This window comes from Canis lupus, chromosome 36 (genome assembly GCF_011100685.1).
Source record: "Canis lupus familiaris isolate Mischka breed German Shepherd chromosome 36, alternate assembly UU_Cfam_GSD_1.0, whole genome shotgun sequence".
In the NCBI taxonomy this organism is placed as follows: Eukaryota; Metazoa; Chordata; class Mammalia; order Carnivora; family Canidae; genus Canis; species Canis lupus.
This window is the reverse complement of record NC_049257.1, coordinates 1,000,373-1,018,668: the sequence shown is the minus strand read 5'-3', so window position 1 is coordinate 1,018,668 and position 18,296 is coordinate 1,000,373. Positions and strand designations below refer to the sequence as shown.

General features: G+C 37.3%; 1 protein-coding gene across 3 annotated transcripts in view; it reads right to left on the bottom strand.

Moving 5' to 3' along the window:
* GALNT13 (polypeptide N-acetylgalactosaminyltransferase 13) overlaps window positions 1-18,296 on the bottom strand; it is a 576,595-nt gene that overhangs the window by 262,873 nt on the left and 295,426 nt on the right. The window lies entirely within an intron of this gene.

Here is an 18,296-nt window from a genome sequence, read left to right as displayed (position 1 = left end):
ATGGGAGAAAATATCAATGCTGAGGCAGTAAAAAAATGTTATAGCTTAGAAGAAAAGCTTATCTGCACTTGCTGTCTCCACTCTGCTTCTCATTCAGTTTTAATCCCAATTCAGTCTGACTTCTGAACCTAGCATTTTAGCAGAATTGCTTTGGAGAGTATTACCAATGATGCACTTTTCCAAATTCAGTAGACGTTTTGCAGTTCTCATTGTGGCAGATCACTCACAGGTACTACGCTTTTCTCCTGACTTTCTTGCCCTACTGTCCCTGGGTTATCCTGTTAACTATCTAATCATTTCTCGTCAAAAGCATGCTTGTGGGGAAGGGAAGAGAGAGAAGGAGAGAGAGAGAATCTTAAGCAGGCTCCATGCCCAGTGCAGAGCCAATGCGGGGCTCAATCTCCCAACTCTGAGATCATGATGTGAGCTAAAATCAAGAGTAAGATGGTTAACTGGGTGAACCACCCAGACACTCCTCAAATGATATTTTAAAACTGGAATTATGATCATATAATTCCCCAATTTGAAATCATTAAATGGCCATCATCACATTTAAATGAAATACAAACTCCTTAACATGGCCCTCAAGACCCTGCATGATATGGACCATGCCTACCTCTCAAGTCTCATTGTTTGACATTCTCCTGGTGACTCATATATGTAGGCACATTGACTTTCTTTTAGTTCCTTAAACGTGCCAATATCCTTCCAGTGTTAGGTCAGGTTTTTCTCTTTGATGGGAATTTTATTCTCTACTTTCATCTGGCCAGATCCTACTCATTCTACTGTCCTCAGCTTAAATATATATATACCCTCAAATGTCATAAATAAATATTACTCTAAATCTAAATTTCTCAAAGAAGTGGACCCCCTCATAAATTATTCTGTCTCACCTGTCTTTTCCTCCTATTTATCACAAATCATAATTACAGGTCCATTTTGTAGTTTAATAGTTTATTAGAGATCTTCTCAACTATAGGCCACACTGGTTCAGAGTTCCTTTTGGATAAATCACATTGTACTCCAAACATCTAACAAATTCCAAAGCACATACATTCGATAAAAAAAAGAATAAAATTATGATTTAAGATATATTTTACTTCTTATCACCAAATGTTGGTGGCATTTTCTAATAACTAGAAATTCATAAAAAATGGAGAAAACCCAAAAACATACAGGAAAAAACATATACACACTTCTGTTAGGATATATCATCCAAGTCTTCAAGGAGTTTCAATAACATTTTTTTTACATGAATATGTCAGAAAGTTAAAATAAAGAAAGATTGTGTGTCATTCTAGTTTAAAAACTAGGATAGAATGTTGATATAATATCATCCTTCAAGAAGCTTACATTTGCTGATTTTGTCAGTATAGATACACAGACTCACTATCGGAACTGTAAGAAATATGCAATGATCACTCTTGAGACAATACCCAAATGATGTACTGACATGTAGGGCAATTTTTGAAAGGCTAGATCTTTTCTGAATTTTTTTTACTGGAAAGAAACTTTCTAGCAGCATTGGAGAGCTCAGCATCAGCATTATATAAATGATGGGAGAAAATATCAATGCTGAAGCAGTAAAAAATGTTATAGCTTAGAAGAAAAAATCTTTAGCAGGAGATAGTGGAAAGCAAGTGCAATTCAGTAAAAGAGAATCCTAATTTATAGATTTGGTCAGAAGTTATTAACCTAAGGTCCATCCTTTGGGTCCTATTCTCTGAGATTATATGAAAAGAGTGTATTTATTTGCATACTTGCATTTTGCTTGGGAGAAAAAGAATCCTAGCTTTCTCCCTCAAGGTTTGTGACCTAAAAATAGGCCAACAACCATAACAACAAACCCCCTATATCCTGAAATGTAATTAAATTGGCTTTTATGAAGGATTGGAGTATTTTCATTTTTATCAGTTGAAAATATCATTTACTGCCACTTATTGATATTCTTTTTAAATTCTGAATTTTCACAAACCCTTTTTTTTAAAAAAAACAAACCCTTTTTCTTTCCTTATTTCCCTTTTTAAAACCATCATGCTTTCCTGTTTTTGTGTTATACTCAAAACACACTGAAAATTCTGACTCTGATCGGGAACTAGATCGGGACAGTCTAGAAGGGACTTGATCAGTGTTCATAAAGTTATACAGAAAATGTAAAGAGAATTATATGGACTTATTTGTCAAATCTTATTTACTATTATTATGGGTGCCCCTTCTAGCACAACAGAGACAAAGTTAGTTAAAGTAAAAAGAATTTCTACTTATTAGTATTCAATTATCTAACACACTTATGGATCTCATTATAAAAAGTATTCATATGCAATTAAAATACATACAGATCCAAAGAAATTAGGAAGTCAAACTGTGATAAGTGATTATGAAAATATGACACTAGAGGGCATTTAAAGTAATAATAATATGACACTCGTCTAAAGTATGACTAGTGCATTATAGGCATAAATATTCAATAAGCAATATACACATACACACATAAGTGACTAAAACAGATAATGTAGTGCTTCAGATATAAGATTCCAGGGTCAAGCAGATCTAGTTTGAATTTTGCAGTTCTGTGACTTCATGTCTCTGGGAAACAGACTTAACCTTAGTCCTATATTGTGAGGATTAAATATGAAAACATAAATGCTCAGTAAGCATTACCTAATGTCATTAGATTTTATACATTGTTAACATTACATTCATAACACTGTATTAAATAATTTTATATTTAGTTTTATATCAATGCAATATACAGATTAATTTTCTGACTCTAAGTCCTGTTTTTCTCATAAAAAACAGTCAAGAACCCCGGAACTCAGTTCATCTTTTAGGTACATATATTACATTTACTGAATAATATAAGTGCCAGACACATAGAAAGGATCATCTATTAATCAATATGGTGTTATTCCCACTCTTTTTATAGCTTTTTCTGGAATAATATTTTGATTATTAATTCAGTTTTTAGAAGCTATATGATATATCTCCTCTTTCATCTAATTGGAAACTTAGTAAAAATTGCTATCATCCTTAACTATTGCTAAAAAAAATACCCTAACTTTTGTGTAAGTAGGAATGAGCTAAATTAGTAGCAGAATTATAGAAAGTAAATCAGAATATTGCTGTAGAAATACACTGAGAACTCCCATGTCAGAACTGCATATGCTCCCTTAGTCCTAACATCACCTAATACTATGGTTTCTAAGCGGACTTATAATGACTATGTGAAATATGACTGCACAGGGGACAAATTGACCAATTAAGGTTCAGGTCAGCATGGAGGTGTTGCTAGTTTCAGTTGGAAGTTTCTGGTCACATGCTTTATTTTTCAGTGTTTTGCTTTTTTAATTCAGCTACCCCTTATGCCTGGATTCCTCGATGTAGTTGATCACCTAGTCTTTATTCAGTCTACACACATTCACCAAGTGCCTACTATGTATCACTGTTACATGTGATAACAACAAACTCCTGCTAGTACTGATAATTATAATAAGACAACAATAATCACAATATAACTGATACTTCCCAAGCACTTCATGAAGTGTATTAACTCAGTCACTCCCCCTACACAGTAGTGTGTCATTCTCATTCTTCTGATGAAGAAAATAAACCACACAAAATAAGACAAGGTCTCAGCCTTATAGAAAAAAGTCTAGTGAGGAGGTTGATAATGAACAGATCCATAATAAAATGCAGCATAGCAATGATAGCAAAATCCACAGGCTATTAAAGGGAGGGCAATAAAAGTATTCAGCAAAGGCAGAAAGAAGAACAGTATGGAGAGGGGAAAGAGGAAGACATAATTGGTGTTGCTAGAAAATATGACACGAAATAGAAAGTAGTAAGCAAGACCCAATGTTGGAGAGGCAGCCAAAAGCTCATTTACACAGGGGCATGGATGCCCTTTCAAGGGGTTTAGACTTCATCTCTGTACTTAATGAGCTCATAGTTAATGATCAACAGAGGTTCTTGCTTAGGAAAGTGGTATTTTTAGATGATACATACTTAATTATCTCTCTGGTAGCCACGTGGAAAATGGATTTGATGGAGACAATACTGGCGGGAAAGACAGCACTTAGAACATTATTGAAGTCATCCAGGTAAGAGATCACAAAGCCCTAGCAAAAGACTTGATGTGAGTGGTGACGGGGATGAACAGATTTCATAAATATACCCCAACTGCTGATTCTGCATAGTGTAATAGCCTCTTTATTCTTGACCTTGGACTTACCCCTTAACTCCCAAATCCTCTTCCTCTTATACCCCTAGACAAACCTCGTCCTAAACTTAAGATATTGAGAAGGTAAATACCTGTGTTTGAATAAGTAGACTTATTTAGAACCACAGCTTTCACTCAACTAAAGAAAAAAAATAAAAGTTTTCAAGAATTGAACTTCCCTTACCATAAACAAACAGTAAACATAAAACTCAGAAATGTGCTAAACCATGTAAAATGGAGCTTATAAATAAAATGTAATGCAAAAGAAGACTTAATGAAGTTTAAATAAAGAAAACTAAAGCATTGTTTTTTTTTTTCTGATACTAACATTGGGCATATTTCAAAACTTTGTAATAAATAATCCCTAGAGGGGATCCCTGGGTGGTGCAGCGGTTTAGCGCCTGCCTTCGGTCCAAGGCATGATCCTGGAGTCCCGGGATCGAGTCCCACATCAGGCTTCTGCATGGAGCCTGCTTCTCCCTCTGCCTGTGTCTCTGCCTCGCTCTCTCTCTGTGTGTCTCTCATGAATAAATAAATAAAATCTTAAAAAAAAATAAAATAAAAATAAATAATCCCTAGATTTTTCAGTCACTGGGAGTAAAATGGAAAAGAGGCCATTTGATAATTATGCCTTGGGAGGGTTACTGATAAATTAGATACACAACAATGTGTGTCTCTACATGACACTTACTGACTTAACTTTTTCATCCTGCAAAAAATAATAATAATAATAAATAATAAAAATGTGATAGAAAGAGGCACTCCTAGGAACCAAATATCATCATTGGCATAAACACTGTGAGAATTAGAAACAGCTACTATTAACAAACAAGATATGTTGGAAAAAAGACAACGATAGCTATAATAAAACAAATAAAATGCAAGTCATATATGTAATTCTAAATTTTAGTTGCCACATTAAAAAAGGTAAAAAGAAGCAGGTGAATTAATTTTGATTAAATAAATTAACATATACCAATCATTAACATTTAAATGTGTAATCCACTTAAATATTACTTAGATAATTTACACTTTTTTTCCACCAAGTCCACATTTGTACTTCATCCTGACAGCATATCTCAGTTTGGACTACGTAGGTTCCAAGCGTCTGTAGAGTCAAGTGACTAGTGGCTACTGTACTAGGGGACATACGTGTAGAGCACAGGATACTACACTTTTTTTTTTTTTTTAAGATTTTATTTATTTATTCATGATAGTCACACAGAGAGAGACAGAGAGGCAGAGACACAGGCAGAGGGAGAAGCAGGCTCCATGCACCGGGAGCCCGATGTGGGATTCGATCCCGGGTCTCCAGGATCACGCCCCGGGCCAAAGGCAGGCGCCAAACCGCTGCGCCACCCAGGGATCCCACTACACTTTTTTTTAAAGAAGAGGTTAAATCTCTTTTAGAGAAAACTATGAAAATACTATTATTTAGCCACTTATTTATTAAGTACTTAGTTATTTTATCCATTCATGTAATAAATAGTGCTAAGCCCTTAACATGTTTAAGGACCTGTGTTAAGGGGACACCCAGATGATTTAGAAAAGATTCTGCCCACATGGTGATTACAGATTAGAAAGAAAATACTTTCCATCCATCCAGCCAGCCAGCCAGCCAGCCAGCCAGCCATCCACTCATCCTTCCAACCATCATCTATCACTCATTCAGTTTGCAAAAATAGAACATAAGCCATTCACTATATTAGTATGCAGGACTAAAATGACTTATAAAGAAATAATTACAGTATGGGGTGAGACGTGCTAAGTAGAGACAAATCCCTAGCTGCCCCCAAAGAGGGAAGAACTGACACGAGGAAAACCTGTAAAGGAACAATGTACTCACCATGAGCAAAGACACAGATCACAAAATAAGATGGTATGCTTGAGACTAGTCATAGTTTTATGTGATTGGCTAAGAGGGTTCTTATGGGGGGAGGAGAGAAAATAAAGGTAGAAATAAAGATGGAGACAAAACTATAAAATACCTCTAGGCCTTACTCAGGACTTCTGACTGTATATTATGGGTTTGGGAAACTGTAAAAGCCCATGATGTTATTGGCTTAGAAATTTAACTTTGTAGGTGCCTGGGTGGCTCATTCGTTTAAGCATCTGCTTTTGGCTCAGGTCATGATCCTCAGGTCATGATCCTCAGGTCCTGGGAACAAGACCCACATCAGGCTCTCTGCTCAACAGGAGTCTGCTTCTCTCTTTCCCTCTGCCTGCCCCTCAGCCTGATTGTACTTTGTCTCTCTCTCTCTCTGTCAAATAAATAAAAAAAATATTTTTTTAAAAAAGGAAGAAATTTAACTTTGGTAAAGACTATGGAAGATGAATTGTAGTGAGATCAAAACCGGGGAAGGAATTGTTAGAATGTTATAATTGAAAGCTTAAAAAAAAAAGAAACTATACTAAAGTTGTTTCATAATTCAGGAGGTTTTACGATGGAAAAAAAGAAAGTCAAGGCAAGAATTCAAGTCATCATGCATTGAAATGTATTTATTTTTTCAATAAATATGTATTGCATATCTACAACTGAGGATGCTGTTCCAGGGTGAGGAATATGATAATAATAAAACAAAAAACTCTTATATTTTACTGGGAGCAAATTTTGATTAAATCAGTATACAATTTAAAAAAATATATTTTAAGTCCCATAAAACAATTAACTGGGGTAAAGTAGTGAGAGAGAGAATGGAGTGATGGAATTAGAGTTAGGCTGATTAGAGAAGCGTCTCTGAGGTGGTTGATAATTGAACATCAACCAGGAGTAAAGTGCCTCAGAAGATAGCAAAGAGCAGTGGTCTAGAGGGTATGAGCTTCAATGTCCAAAGAATAGAATTATGGCCTGTGTGTCTGGATCAAAATGGACTTGTGGGAATGTGACAGTATAACTGTGGTCAGAGATGGGCAGAGGTCATATTATTGAAGGCCTAGCAGGTAAAGGACTTTGTTTTTTTTTTTTTTTTTTTGAATTTATTTATTTATGATAGTCACAGAGAGAGAGAGAGAGAGAGAGGCAGAGACACAGGCAGAGGGAGAAGCAGGCTCCATGCACCGGGAGCCCGATGTGGGATTCGATCCCGGGTCTCCAGGATCGCGTCCTGGGCCAAAGGCAGGCGCCAAACCGCTGCGCCACCCAGGGATCCCCAGGACTTTGTTTTTTATTTATTGCAAAGTCGTTACTAAGGCAGTGACAATGACAATATCATACATAGTTTTTATGAGGTCTCCTGTTGCTGTTCTGTGGATAATGGACTGGAGGTAGGCAACAATGGAACTGCAAGCAATGGCAGTGGCATATGGTGGCAGCCCAGGAGTCAGAGAGAAGTGAATTGATTCAAGATACATTATGGAGTTAAATGAATAAGTGTTTCAAATAGTTGAAACTGAAAGCAGGACACCAGTGAAAAAGAAATATCCATACAGACTCTTGGAGTTTTCTCCAAGTCACCGGGTAGAATGTGTTGTCACGCATTCAAGCAAGGAAGCTAGAGGAGGAAGAGATGAAGGGGTTCGGAATCAGGAGTTAGGGGGAGCCTCCAAGTGTCTAGTGTGAATGACTTTGAAAGGAATTACAGGACTAGGAGAAGGCTTTTGTTGCTGTTTTAACTTGGGAATCGGAATCAGGAGTTAGGGGGAGCCTCCAAGTGTCTAGTGTGAATGACTTTGAAAGGAATTACAGGACTAGGAGAAGGCTTTTGTTGCTGTTTTAACTTAAATTTAATTAGCCAACACAGTGCAGCATTAGTTTCAGATAGAGTTCAGTCATTCATCAATTGCTTATAACACCCAGTGCTCATCATGTGCCCTAAGAGGAGGTTTTGTAGCAAAAGGGAAATAACAATAAAAATACATATTGAAAAACGTATATATATATACATTATAAATAAAATACATAATGTGACATGAGACATATCATAGAAAAGGCAATTCAGTTATAGCTGGGGATGCCAATCCTGACACCTTGACAGTAAGCCTTTCAACCTTGATAAATTGAGAGCCTCCTATTGCAGAATATTAATAAGGTGTTAATCATCCAGATGTTTCACATGAAAATAGAATTGGAAGTTAACAAGGAGGAATATGAAACAGACTTTTATTCCCCATCGTCTTCAGCCAGGATTCCTCAAGGCAAAAATGGCTAAGTGGTTCTGAGTACTCACAATGAACTGCATTATGATGTTTCTCCCTACCCCCAGTTGGGTTGCAATAGGTTTTAAGTTCTGAGATACTTTTGCTTGGGGATCAGTTACAGTCCCTCAGAACAAAAGAGTAGACTGGAAAATGTAAGAAATGTATATTTCACCAGATGATGTAGAAAAATCCAGATCAATGGTTTCCAGGCCCCATTTCATGGACAGACTGAATCATAATCACCTAGATTACATATTAAAAGTATTTTACTTTTGTGCCTCAAAATTAGTACAGCAAAACATCCAATGTTAGATTAAAACTCTTCATTTTTATTAATTTCCCTGGGTGGAGCTCATGCCCAGTTAGGCTGACACCACTGACGGGGGTCAATTGGGATTATCGAGATATATATATCTTGATGTGCAGAGGAATATGGCCTTAGCCAATGTGGACTATCAAAAGACAGTAGTCTTTAAATAAAAACAAATCTTGTTAATCTATTTTTGATAGAATATCATTGGGTGAAATGCGGGTAAAATTATAAGAAAATTAGTGAATATTCAATTTATAAAGTCTGTATCATGACAGAAGTTTAGACCTTAGTATTGGCCACCAAATAGCCAATAAAATCCCTGAATTTTCTCAGGCCAGCAACCTATTACTTTACTCTGTGGCTTTAAGTGAGTCTGGATTCCTGGACCACGGCGAAGAAAGAGAAAACCGTTTGTCATAATCCTAATTCGTGAAGAATCCTCCCGAAGGATCTGTATTAGAAAAACCAAAACAACAACAAAGCCTCACTACTTCCTGTCACGTTTATATGAATACAAAAGCAGAACTGTTCTCAAGGACGTTGAGAGTAGTTTTCTCTTAAAAAAAAAAAATCTTTAATCAGGGAACACACAGTGCTCACTCTGTGCAACAAAAATATAATTTTCCCTTCAAATTCTAGCTCAAATATTACCTTACTGGCATTTTCCCTGACTACTCTGATCCAGTTCATTCACATGAAAGGCCAAGTTTTTATTTTCTCCACTACAGATACTCCATTAAGACTTTACACGTAACTGCTTTATTCTTTCATATAGTTATTTACATCTGTTTTCCCTGCAAGACATAGAGCAACTTCTCCTGCAGCCAGGCATTCAGCAAGTTTTTCGTAAAACAATTCTGGACTGATTAAATCTTCATGCAAGCAGGCTAAGAAGTATAAGTACCAGAGGGTGACTTTCACCAATGTAGCTTAGTTGTGAAAATGTGACTGTCAAAGGACAAACTGCAAACAGCAATAATAAAGTTAGGTGAGTCTCTCAGTCTTTGAGATTTCAAGGACAAGTCACCGGGTGCGCCAGTATCCATCCGTACAAGTCACTCCCATGGAACACAAATTTCGGTAAACGGGAAGCAATGCCAGACAAATCAATCTTCTTGGACATATCTGTTCAACTAGATGCCAATTCTGTAAGTGAGAAGTCGAGAATTCTCGAATACACATGCTTATGGCAAAAAACATTTAGAATTGACTCTTACATTATCAGAACACAAATGAAGATAAAGGAAGCCCGTGAAAGAAGCAGATAACAAAAAATGCTTTAAAAGATGTGGTCTAAGGAATGACATTAGATGGTCCATGATTTCGATCGTCTCCGTACGTTTAAGTGTATCTAAGCCCGTTTGGAGTCGTTATTTGAGGGGTAAAAACCCATGTCACCCTAAATAAAGTTACAGGGTGATGATATACACATGTGCCATCATCACTAACATCTCTCATCAGGACTGCTAATAGGTGTGAGACACTTTTCAATGCCATGCTTCACAAAGCAGGTAACAGATGCGTTGGGCTCAGGGCTTCCTTCCTAAATTGAATTTCTGTCAAGAAAGCAACAGCAACAAATCAGACAAAGCTTCTATGACAGGCCAGGATTTCAAAGTGCACCTAGAGAGAATTATTTTCCCACACTGTCATCAACATACATTCATGCACGACTTTCCATTGCCTTTATTAACCACCAACATTATAATTTCATCACTGTGAAGTCATTCAGATTACATTATTAATACCTATTAATACAACTCTTTAGAGGCTGCCCAAGATTCCTTCAGTTAGCCAACTGAACTTGATCAGCACAGCTCTCACAGACTAATACAACATAATACTGTGACTACTCACACACACACACACACACACGTATAAAGTGGCTTTAAATGTAAAAACTGATAATATTCCAAAATAGCTCTTTTAAAGTTCATTTAGTTGTTGTGAAATTGGATTGCATTTTCTTAGAAAAAAAAATCATACAAGATGTTCAATTTTCTAGGCTAGCCCTAAGGCCTCTTTAGCTCACAATATAGCTAAAAAGTTGAAAAGGATCATGATCTGTGTTAGCTAAATTTTATAGTAGCATTTCCACAGGAAAATGCATTTAAAAGTAGTGCAGTGGCTTTCTCTCCATCCCTCTTGCCATATGCCCTTGAGATCATACATTCACATCTTTGGTGGGATCCTCCTTATTCACCACCTTCACCCCCATAGTTAAAGCAGTGAGGGCTTTTAATTGGATGTACAGGAGATAGGGAAAAGTATGCTTCATGTATAAGTCAAATAATAATATCTAGATGATTGACTTCCATGCAAGGACAACATCTAATTCTCTGTTCATGGTTCAATGTATCATTATGATCCCTCAAGTGAAAGCTTTCAGAGATAACAACTTAGAGACAACATTAATGCCTTAATAGTTAGGTTTCTTTGAGTTAATCCTCCCCCCCAGCAAAAAACAAAAAAATGTCTTGCTAGTGGAAATGATTTTACAACTGCTGAAGGTATGATTTCTGAGGAGTCCGCAGAATATGGCAACTGTGCGTACCTCCTGAGATTCCTGCTCTGCAATTATAGATCAAGGACATAATGCATATCTGAATAATGTATTATGCTTTTAATCTAAGCCTTGATTATTACAAGTCTTAGAAATTTCAAGACAGAGTTCAGATAAAAGATTTCTTACCCTAGGGTCAAAAAGCCCTGTCTTTGGTGTCTGAAAGAGACATGTTCCAAAATTAGATTTAAAAAATCACAGATTCTCTGTACGCTAATAGTATTACAATCTCCAGTTTTATGTCCCTAATCAAATTTTATGACAAAATTATGAGACTGATTATTTTTGTACTAATAAAAGCTTCTAACATATACATAGGCAAAAATTATTCCACTTAGACATATTTTGTTTAGCTTCTCCTGTTAACTCTAAAACCCCCTCTCACTTACTACCCTGTCTTACAAATAAATTGCACAAAAGATAAAAAAAAAAAATCCAGTTAATGAAACCACTGTGATCATGGATAACGTGTTAAGGAAGAAAAGTGACTAACTCTCATGCTTCTTGAAGTTTAACGTATCCACTCTGTGGTCGTGTTTGATTATGAAGGAAGCATATGCAGTTTAAAATCTTCCATAAAATCAAGGTTGAATTTTATTTCAAGTCTACTAGACTTAAAAAATAATTTGCAATGCACTTTAGTTTACTTCTTAGTGTAAAAACACTTCTCCTTTCCTCTTGCATTCAATTTTTTAGAGTAACCATATAACAGGTATATTCCATTAACAGTGAAATATTAAAATTTAGATATAAGACAAATTTAAGAGACATTAATGGAGGAACAGGATCAGCTTGCTGAACCTAACAGAACAATTATTTTTTAGTAAAAGCAATACATGCAGAGGGCTAAAAAAATACAGAGAAACATAGAATTAAAAGCCACAATCACCCATTAACCTCTGCACTCTGAATCCAGTTTTTTAGATGCAAGCACTTGGAAGCTTTTTGTTATTTCTCCATAGCTACAAGCACTAAAACTATTTTTTAAAAAATCTGAATACATATACTTGCTTTATTGGATTATTTATCAATTATCAAAATTCTGCTATGCTACGTTCATTTATTTCATGCTTCTCTTCCCCAGTATGGTTGCAATACTATTGTTTATTAGTTGCATTTGTATAATTGCAAATACCATACCTATATCTCTTGCTACATCAACCATAGACAGCATGTCTTGATTTCTCAGTTTTTCAGATAAGCATATTAACTCCTCAACTCTTCAAATCTTCCCACTTGATCTTCTTATTTGTGGCTGACATTTCACTTTTTATTTTGTCAAGGTTAATAACATTTATTTCTATTCTGTAATCTCAGCTGAAAAGGCTATACGCTCAGAAGTATCCCTCAGAACCCATAATCTCACTCCAAAAAAGTGTTGGAAGTTAACAATCTTTTTCAGGATCTTCTCTACCCCAATTTCCTGTTCCAAGACAGCAGTCATATGCTTAAGAGAAAAATAGTGTTATATTTATAACAATTTAAAAATCAATACAATAACTTGAGGATGTTGAGGGAATATATCCTAGAGATGTTGGAGGTGGGGGCGGGGGAGATTCATGAAAGATATGTTTAAATTTCTAAAAGGCTTTCATGTGTAAGTAGAATTTCTATATGGCACCAAGGGAATAAGATAGTAACAGAATGATTCATGTTTTGATGTAGGAAGCAGGAAACAATGGAACCAATCAAAATTAGAACTCAAATGCAGGCTGAATGACCACTTAGCAAATACATTGCCGAAAGGCATTCAAGCGAAAGTTCATGAAATGATCATCTTAAAAGAACCTAATTCTTTGGAACTGCAATACAAAGAGCATCAAAAGAACAATAACTTTCATTTTGAAAGTCCACATCTATGATTCAAATGTGACTATTCAAACACAGTTTTATTCGTAATTATCAGAAAGTTCATATAATATTACAACTTACCAACAATGACCAGAGGTAGCTTCCTGTTACTGTCATCATTGTTTTGAAATACACATTAATCCTCATATTGATCGAATCAAAGCCTTTACATTGAGTTTTATTATACCTTGCTTTTTTATTCTGTCATTATGTTATCTCTGAGTGTATGATTAGCTAAGAAATTCATTTCCTGTGTTTGGTGTGACTAACACAAGTGAATTAAAAAATAAATAAATGGAAATAAAATAATTAAAGGATTATAAAATTTAAGAGTAAACTTTTCTCTTTCTCTCTTGAAGTACCATTAAGATTTTTTATGTTGTATGCTTTCAAAATCCCAGACAACACAGCCTTAAGCATGAAAGGGATCTGAAAAGTTCAGAATTCTCTGACTTCACATATGGTTCAATCTGACTTCTCACAATGTCATTAGAGTCTTTTTAAAAACATTTTTTTTTCTGAGTATCATATCCTTTCAAAGACTGGCTTTACTGTAACAGAAGTAGCTGCAACAGTTCCAGGCTCTGCAGATTTATATTCCAACTTCCAAAAGAAAAACTGTATTTCCCCACAGATCGTGGAAGAAAGAGGAAGCTTCTTACTAAGGAGACACCAGCAAATATTTGCAGTGTAGCATTTGTTCAAAGTGACTTACAAACCCAGGCCACATGAAATTCATGTGGGCAGGAGCAAGGATGCCACAGACTCAGCATCTAGCCTGGCTGGTCACTATTACCCAAACAATAGACCTATGGATAGGAGCCCTATAGTTCCTCCGGGTGAAGCTGGGGTTACCATGAAGGGGATGTGGGGCAGCAGGAAGGATGCCTGCCGATGGCAAAATCATGTATTTCACTATAAAAGGTAGTTGTGCAGCTTTTTTTTAGGTAGGTTTGCATATAATTCTCTAATGCTCTAAAAGCTGAGACACAGTAATTCATTAAAGCCCCATGTCTGCAACTTTTTCAAAACTTGAAGAGGTTCGTATTTAATTACCACTAAGAAGCTATGAGCCCAATTCCCTGTATGTGTGCAAAGCCTGAAGCGCTATTTATAGCTAAAGGATAGACTTAGAAGACCTCTTTGTCAGGCCAAAGGGTTGAAAATCTGAGACATGCTAGAGGCAGAGGAGGATCAGAACGGTAGGACTAAAGTTTAATTAACGGTGAACTATTTTATCTGAATAATCTGAAGTGAGCAGCGGCCTTTAAAACTTACAAGAATTATGATTTCTTAGGAATTCTGTGTTTTGCTGGTTGGTTGAGTACACTTAGTGATATGTATTATTTGATCATGTCTAAAGAAAAGAATCCTGAAAGAGAAATGGTTGCATTTCTCCCATGGTAAGTTTTAGAAAAAAATGGAAAACAGTTCTTAATTGCATCCAAACTTGAAATGCTAAGGACAGCAATTTCAACCAAGAAAGTGTGGTAGTGGCCAATTCTGGTGCCTGAAGACAAAAGTCAGGAGAGAGAAAGAAATTCCCAGGAAGAATATTTCTGGTCCCCAGAAAAAGTAGTCTGTACCAAGGGATGAATTTATTCTCAAAAGGATCCGGCCGAAAGACTGCAGTTGCGGGAGGCGGCAACAGAGCAGTTGCTAAGAATGTGGCTCTGGAGCTGACTCGTATAGAGGCTGTGTCACTCGTAAAATCCTGGCTGTGTCACTTATGGATTTGTGGCTTTGGGCAAGCTGCTTAATCTCTTTGGCTACAGGTGCTTTTAGGTGGAATGATGATATTAACAACTCCTAGTTCGTTCCACTTTTGTGATAACACCATGCAAGGCCCCTGGAATAGTGTCCCACTTCCCAAAAGGCCTTTACTAAATGTTTGATAACAGTAATACTGCGAAGGTCACCTGGAAAGTTTAGCCTGAGAAAACTACAGTTTTGCTCTGGAAGGAGCAGTGGAAATCTTGGGGAAAGCTGAGGTACAACGACGTTCAGACGCACCGTCTGCATCACATGCAAACAACCAGTTCCCCACCAATCGTACAAAAACGAGCGTTCTTTCTAAGGTGCTTAACAGAAACTGTGATTTCTCTCTTTGTTTATATTTTACTTTCATAGATAAACTTTGACACTTTGCTCCTCTTTCCAGTTCACTTTTTTATTGCATGGAAATGGTCTCTGCCTCTCACCTGAGATCTCTGGTAAATGTTCACACCGCACAGTCGTCGAGAGTCAACAACACCCACCATGGCCACGGTTAGTATAGAATTAGTTCATGACTATTCAACACGGTGTCATCAAACTGATTGATACTGTCCTCTGATAGCAGTTACTTTCAAATTTGGCTGCATAACAGAAACCCCGGTAATATATATATATATATATATATATATATATATATATATATATATATATATTAAAGAAGGACCCATGATGAGATACAAATGCTAGCTCAGTAAGCCTAGGTTGATGTTTAAGCATCATGATTTTTTAAAAAAAATTGTTTTGTAGTTCTTATGAGCTCAGAGTAGTTCTGATGAGCGCTCCAGAAGCACTGCAGTGAGAAGACACCACCCTGCACTGCTAATCACAGCTCACATGTGTCTGTTCTTACCAAGTGCCTGGTGTGACTCAGTGTGGTTTACGTGAGTTAACACACTTGACTCTCAACTCCCCTAATCCTCACAGTTACCCTACAAGGCAGACTGCTATTAGCATTCCATTTCACAGATGAGGAAACTGAGGCACGGGAGGTTAAGTAACTTGCCTAAAGTTACTTACAGCAATGCTAGTAAGAAGTAGAGGGAGGATTGAAATCCAGGAATCCAGGTTCCAGAAGCCACCTATTGCCTGTCAATACTAGAAAGCAAAGCAAACTTTTGACATTTGCTCTCAAGGAATCCGTGAAGGAAAATTAGGTGAGGGGAATTTTTACTAGTTGTTACCTCTATGGCAAAGGGGACTTCTGTGCACCGCTACAAGAGCTTCCTGGGGCAGGCAGTGAGCTTCTGTCAAGGTCAGGACTATGATTAACCACACACCAGGTGTCTATAGGGAATCAGCCTCTCAGGGGAGAGCTGTAGAAAGAGAAAAACTCCTAACTTCAAGTGACACGAAGTCATGGTCATGGTTCTCCAGGAACTACTTGCCTATAGCAAGCTGGTCAGCTCCGAGGAAGGCCACCTATGTGCCCCCAGAGACAGCTGTCCCGGTTCTGGAAATGCACTAGAAGGGCACAACCTTGCATGTCCTCTAACCTGAGCTTATGGGTTCTATTTAATAATAATGAAAAAAAAAAAAAAAAAAAAAAACAGAAAGAGATATCAGTGCCATATAAGTTTGTAGGAGAGAAGAAGCAGTGAATCATATGGATGTATACACATAATGTCTACTCTCAGCTGCCTTGTGCACAGCAACTGTACATTATTTACAGGTATTTTTAAACAAAATTATTTGCTGTTATTGTTCAGAAATAGCCAGAGATATTTGTATTCTTATCCTGATCTGAAGCAAAACACATGTGTGCTTTTATATATATATATATATATATATATATAACAAATATATATATTTGTTCAAATATATAACAAATATATATATATATATTTGTTCAGAAACATAGGTATATCCACACTACACACAGTAATAACATGGTATTTTATTAAAATGTTTTTTTATTAAAATGTTTCAATGCATGTGTGACTGGTGTTTATTCTTTAAATATTTTAATTAGTATTTATCAATAACTCTTTTTCTCAACACATGGAACTTACAGCCAATTTAAAGAACTCAACAAATTTCAACTTTCATTGTAAGCTTGAGCAATTAATGAGACTTATTAATGAAACATTTTAACTTATGTGTTTCTAAAGCACAGACTAGCTCTTGGCAACAAAGATAGAGTAAACATTTTATTCAAGCTACACCTAAGCCTTAAGTAAATCACACACACACACACACACACACACACAAACCCAAAACTTAAAACTTAGGATTTATTTAGAAAACTTCTAAAATCAACCTCTAAAAAAACTTCAAAAAGTATTTCTGAAAGTTTTATGTATTTGACTTAAATAGAAAACATTTATTAGAAACCTACAAACATGGATCTAATTTCTAGCTAAGGAGAATGAGAAAGTAAATTTTATAAAGATAAATGTAAGATGTCATACCATGTTCACTCTCATACCCAGACAATGGCCAAACAAGTGATTTTATTTCATATTTGCCACCAAGTATAAACGATCGTGTATACTATGTAACTGGTGACACGTGAGAAACACTGAAGACGAAGCTGTGTTGTTGGTCACTGAATCCTGCTGATTGTAAATGTAACCCAGCTCCACCTGACCAGCCTCAGGGCCCATCAGGGATATATCATGTTGCACTTCTCTTTGATTTTGTTTATTTGAGAGATTTGAGAGGGGGCGAGGGGGAAGCAGACTCCCGCTGAGCAGGGCGCCTGAAAAGCCTCGACTCACCCTCTCGCCAAACGCAAAGGTGATGGGGACCTTTACGCAGCGCCGGGCCTGGAGAGCTCGGGCCGCGCGTCTCCAGGTCCCGGCGCCCCCGTGGGCCTCCCCGGGATGCCCCCAGCAGTCACACTCCCTGGCTCCCCCCTGGGCCTTCCCAGCTGTGTTTGCTTTACGAACTGTAGTTTTCCATCCTTTAAAATCTAAATAAATCTAAACTTAATGTATACTTGCCCAGGGCGAGGAAAGTCAACAGGCCGAGAGTGGGAATGTTGAGCGCGAACATCTGCCATCGTTCCCGTTGGAGATGCAACGCGACGTACCCCTCAGTCTCAGCAGCTTGGACAAGCCTTAATAAGCAAATATTTTGGGATCCCTGGGTGGCGCAGCGGTTTAGCGCCTGCCTTTGGCCCAGGGCGTGATCCTGGAGACCCGGGATCGAATCCCACATCGGGCTCCCGCTGCATGGAGCCTGCTTCTCCCTCTGCCTATGTCTCTGCCTCTCTGTGTGTGTGTGTGTGTGTGTGACTATCATAAAAAAAAAAAAAAAAAAAAATTAAAAAAAAAAATAAGCAAATATTTTTGTCCACTCCCGTCAATCGTCTCCCATCTCCAGCGCTCGCCCTGCACGCCTGGAGGCGCGGGGTGGGTTCCCCCACGTTCCCGCGGGGCGGGGCCGGGGCGGGAGGTGCGGCGGCTCCCGCGGAGGGACGCCGCGGGCCCAGGTCC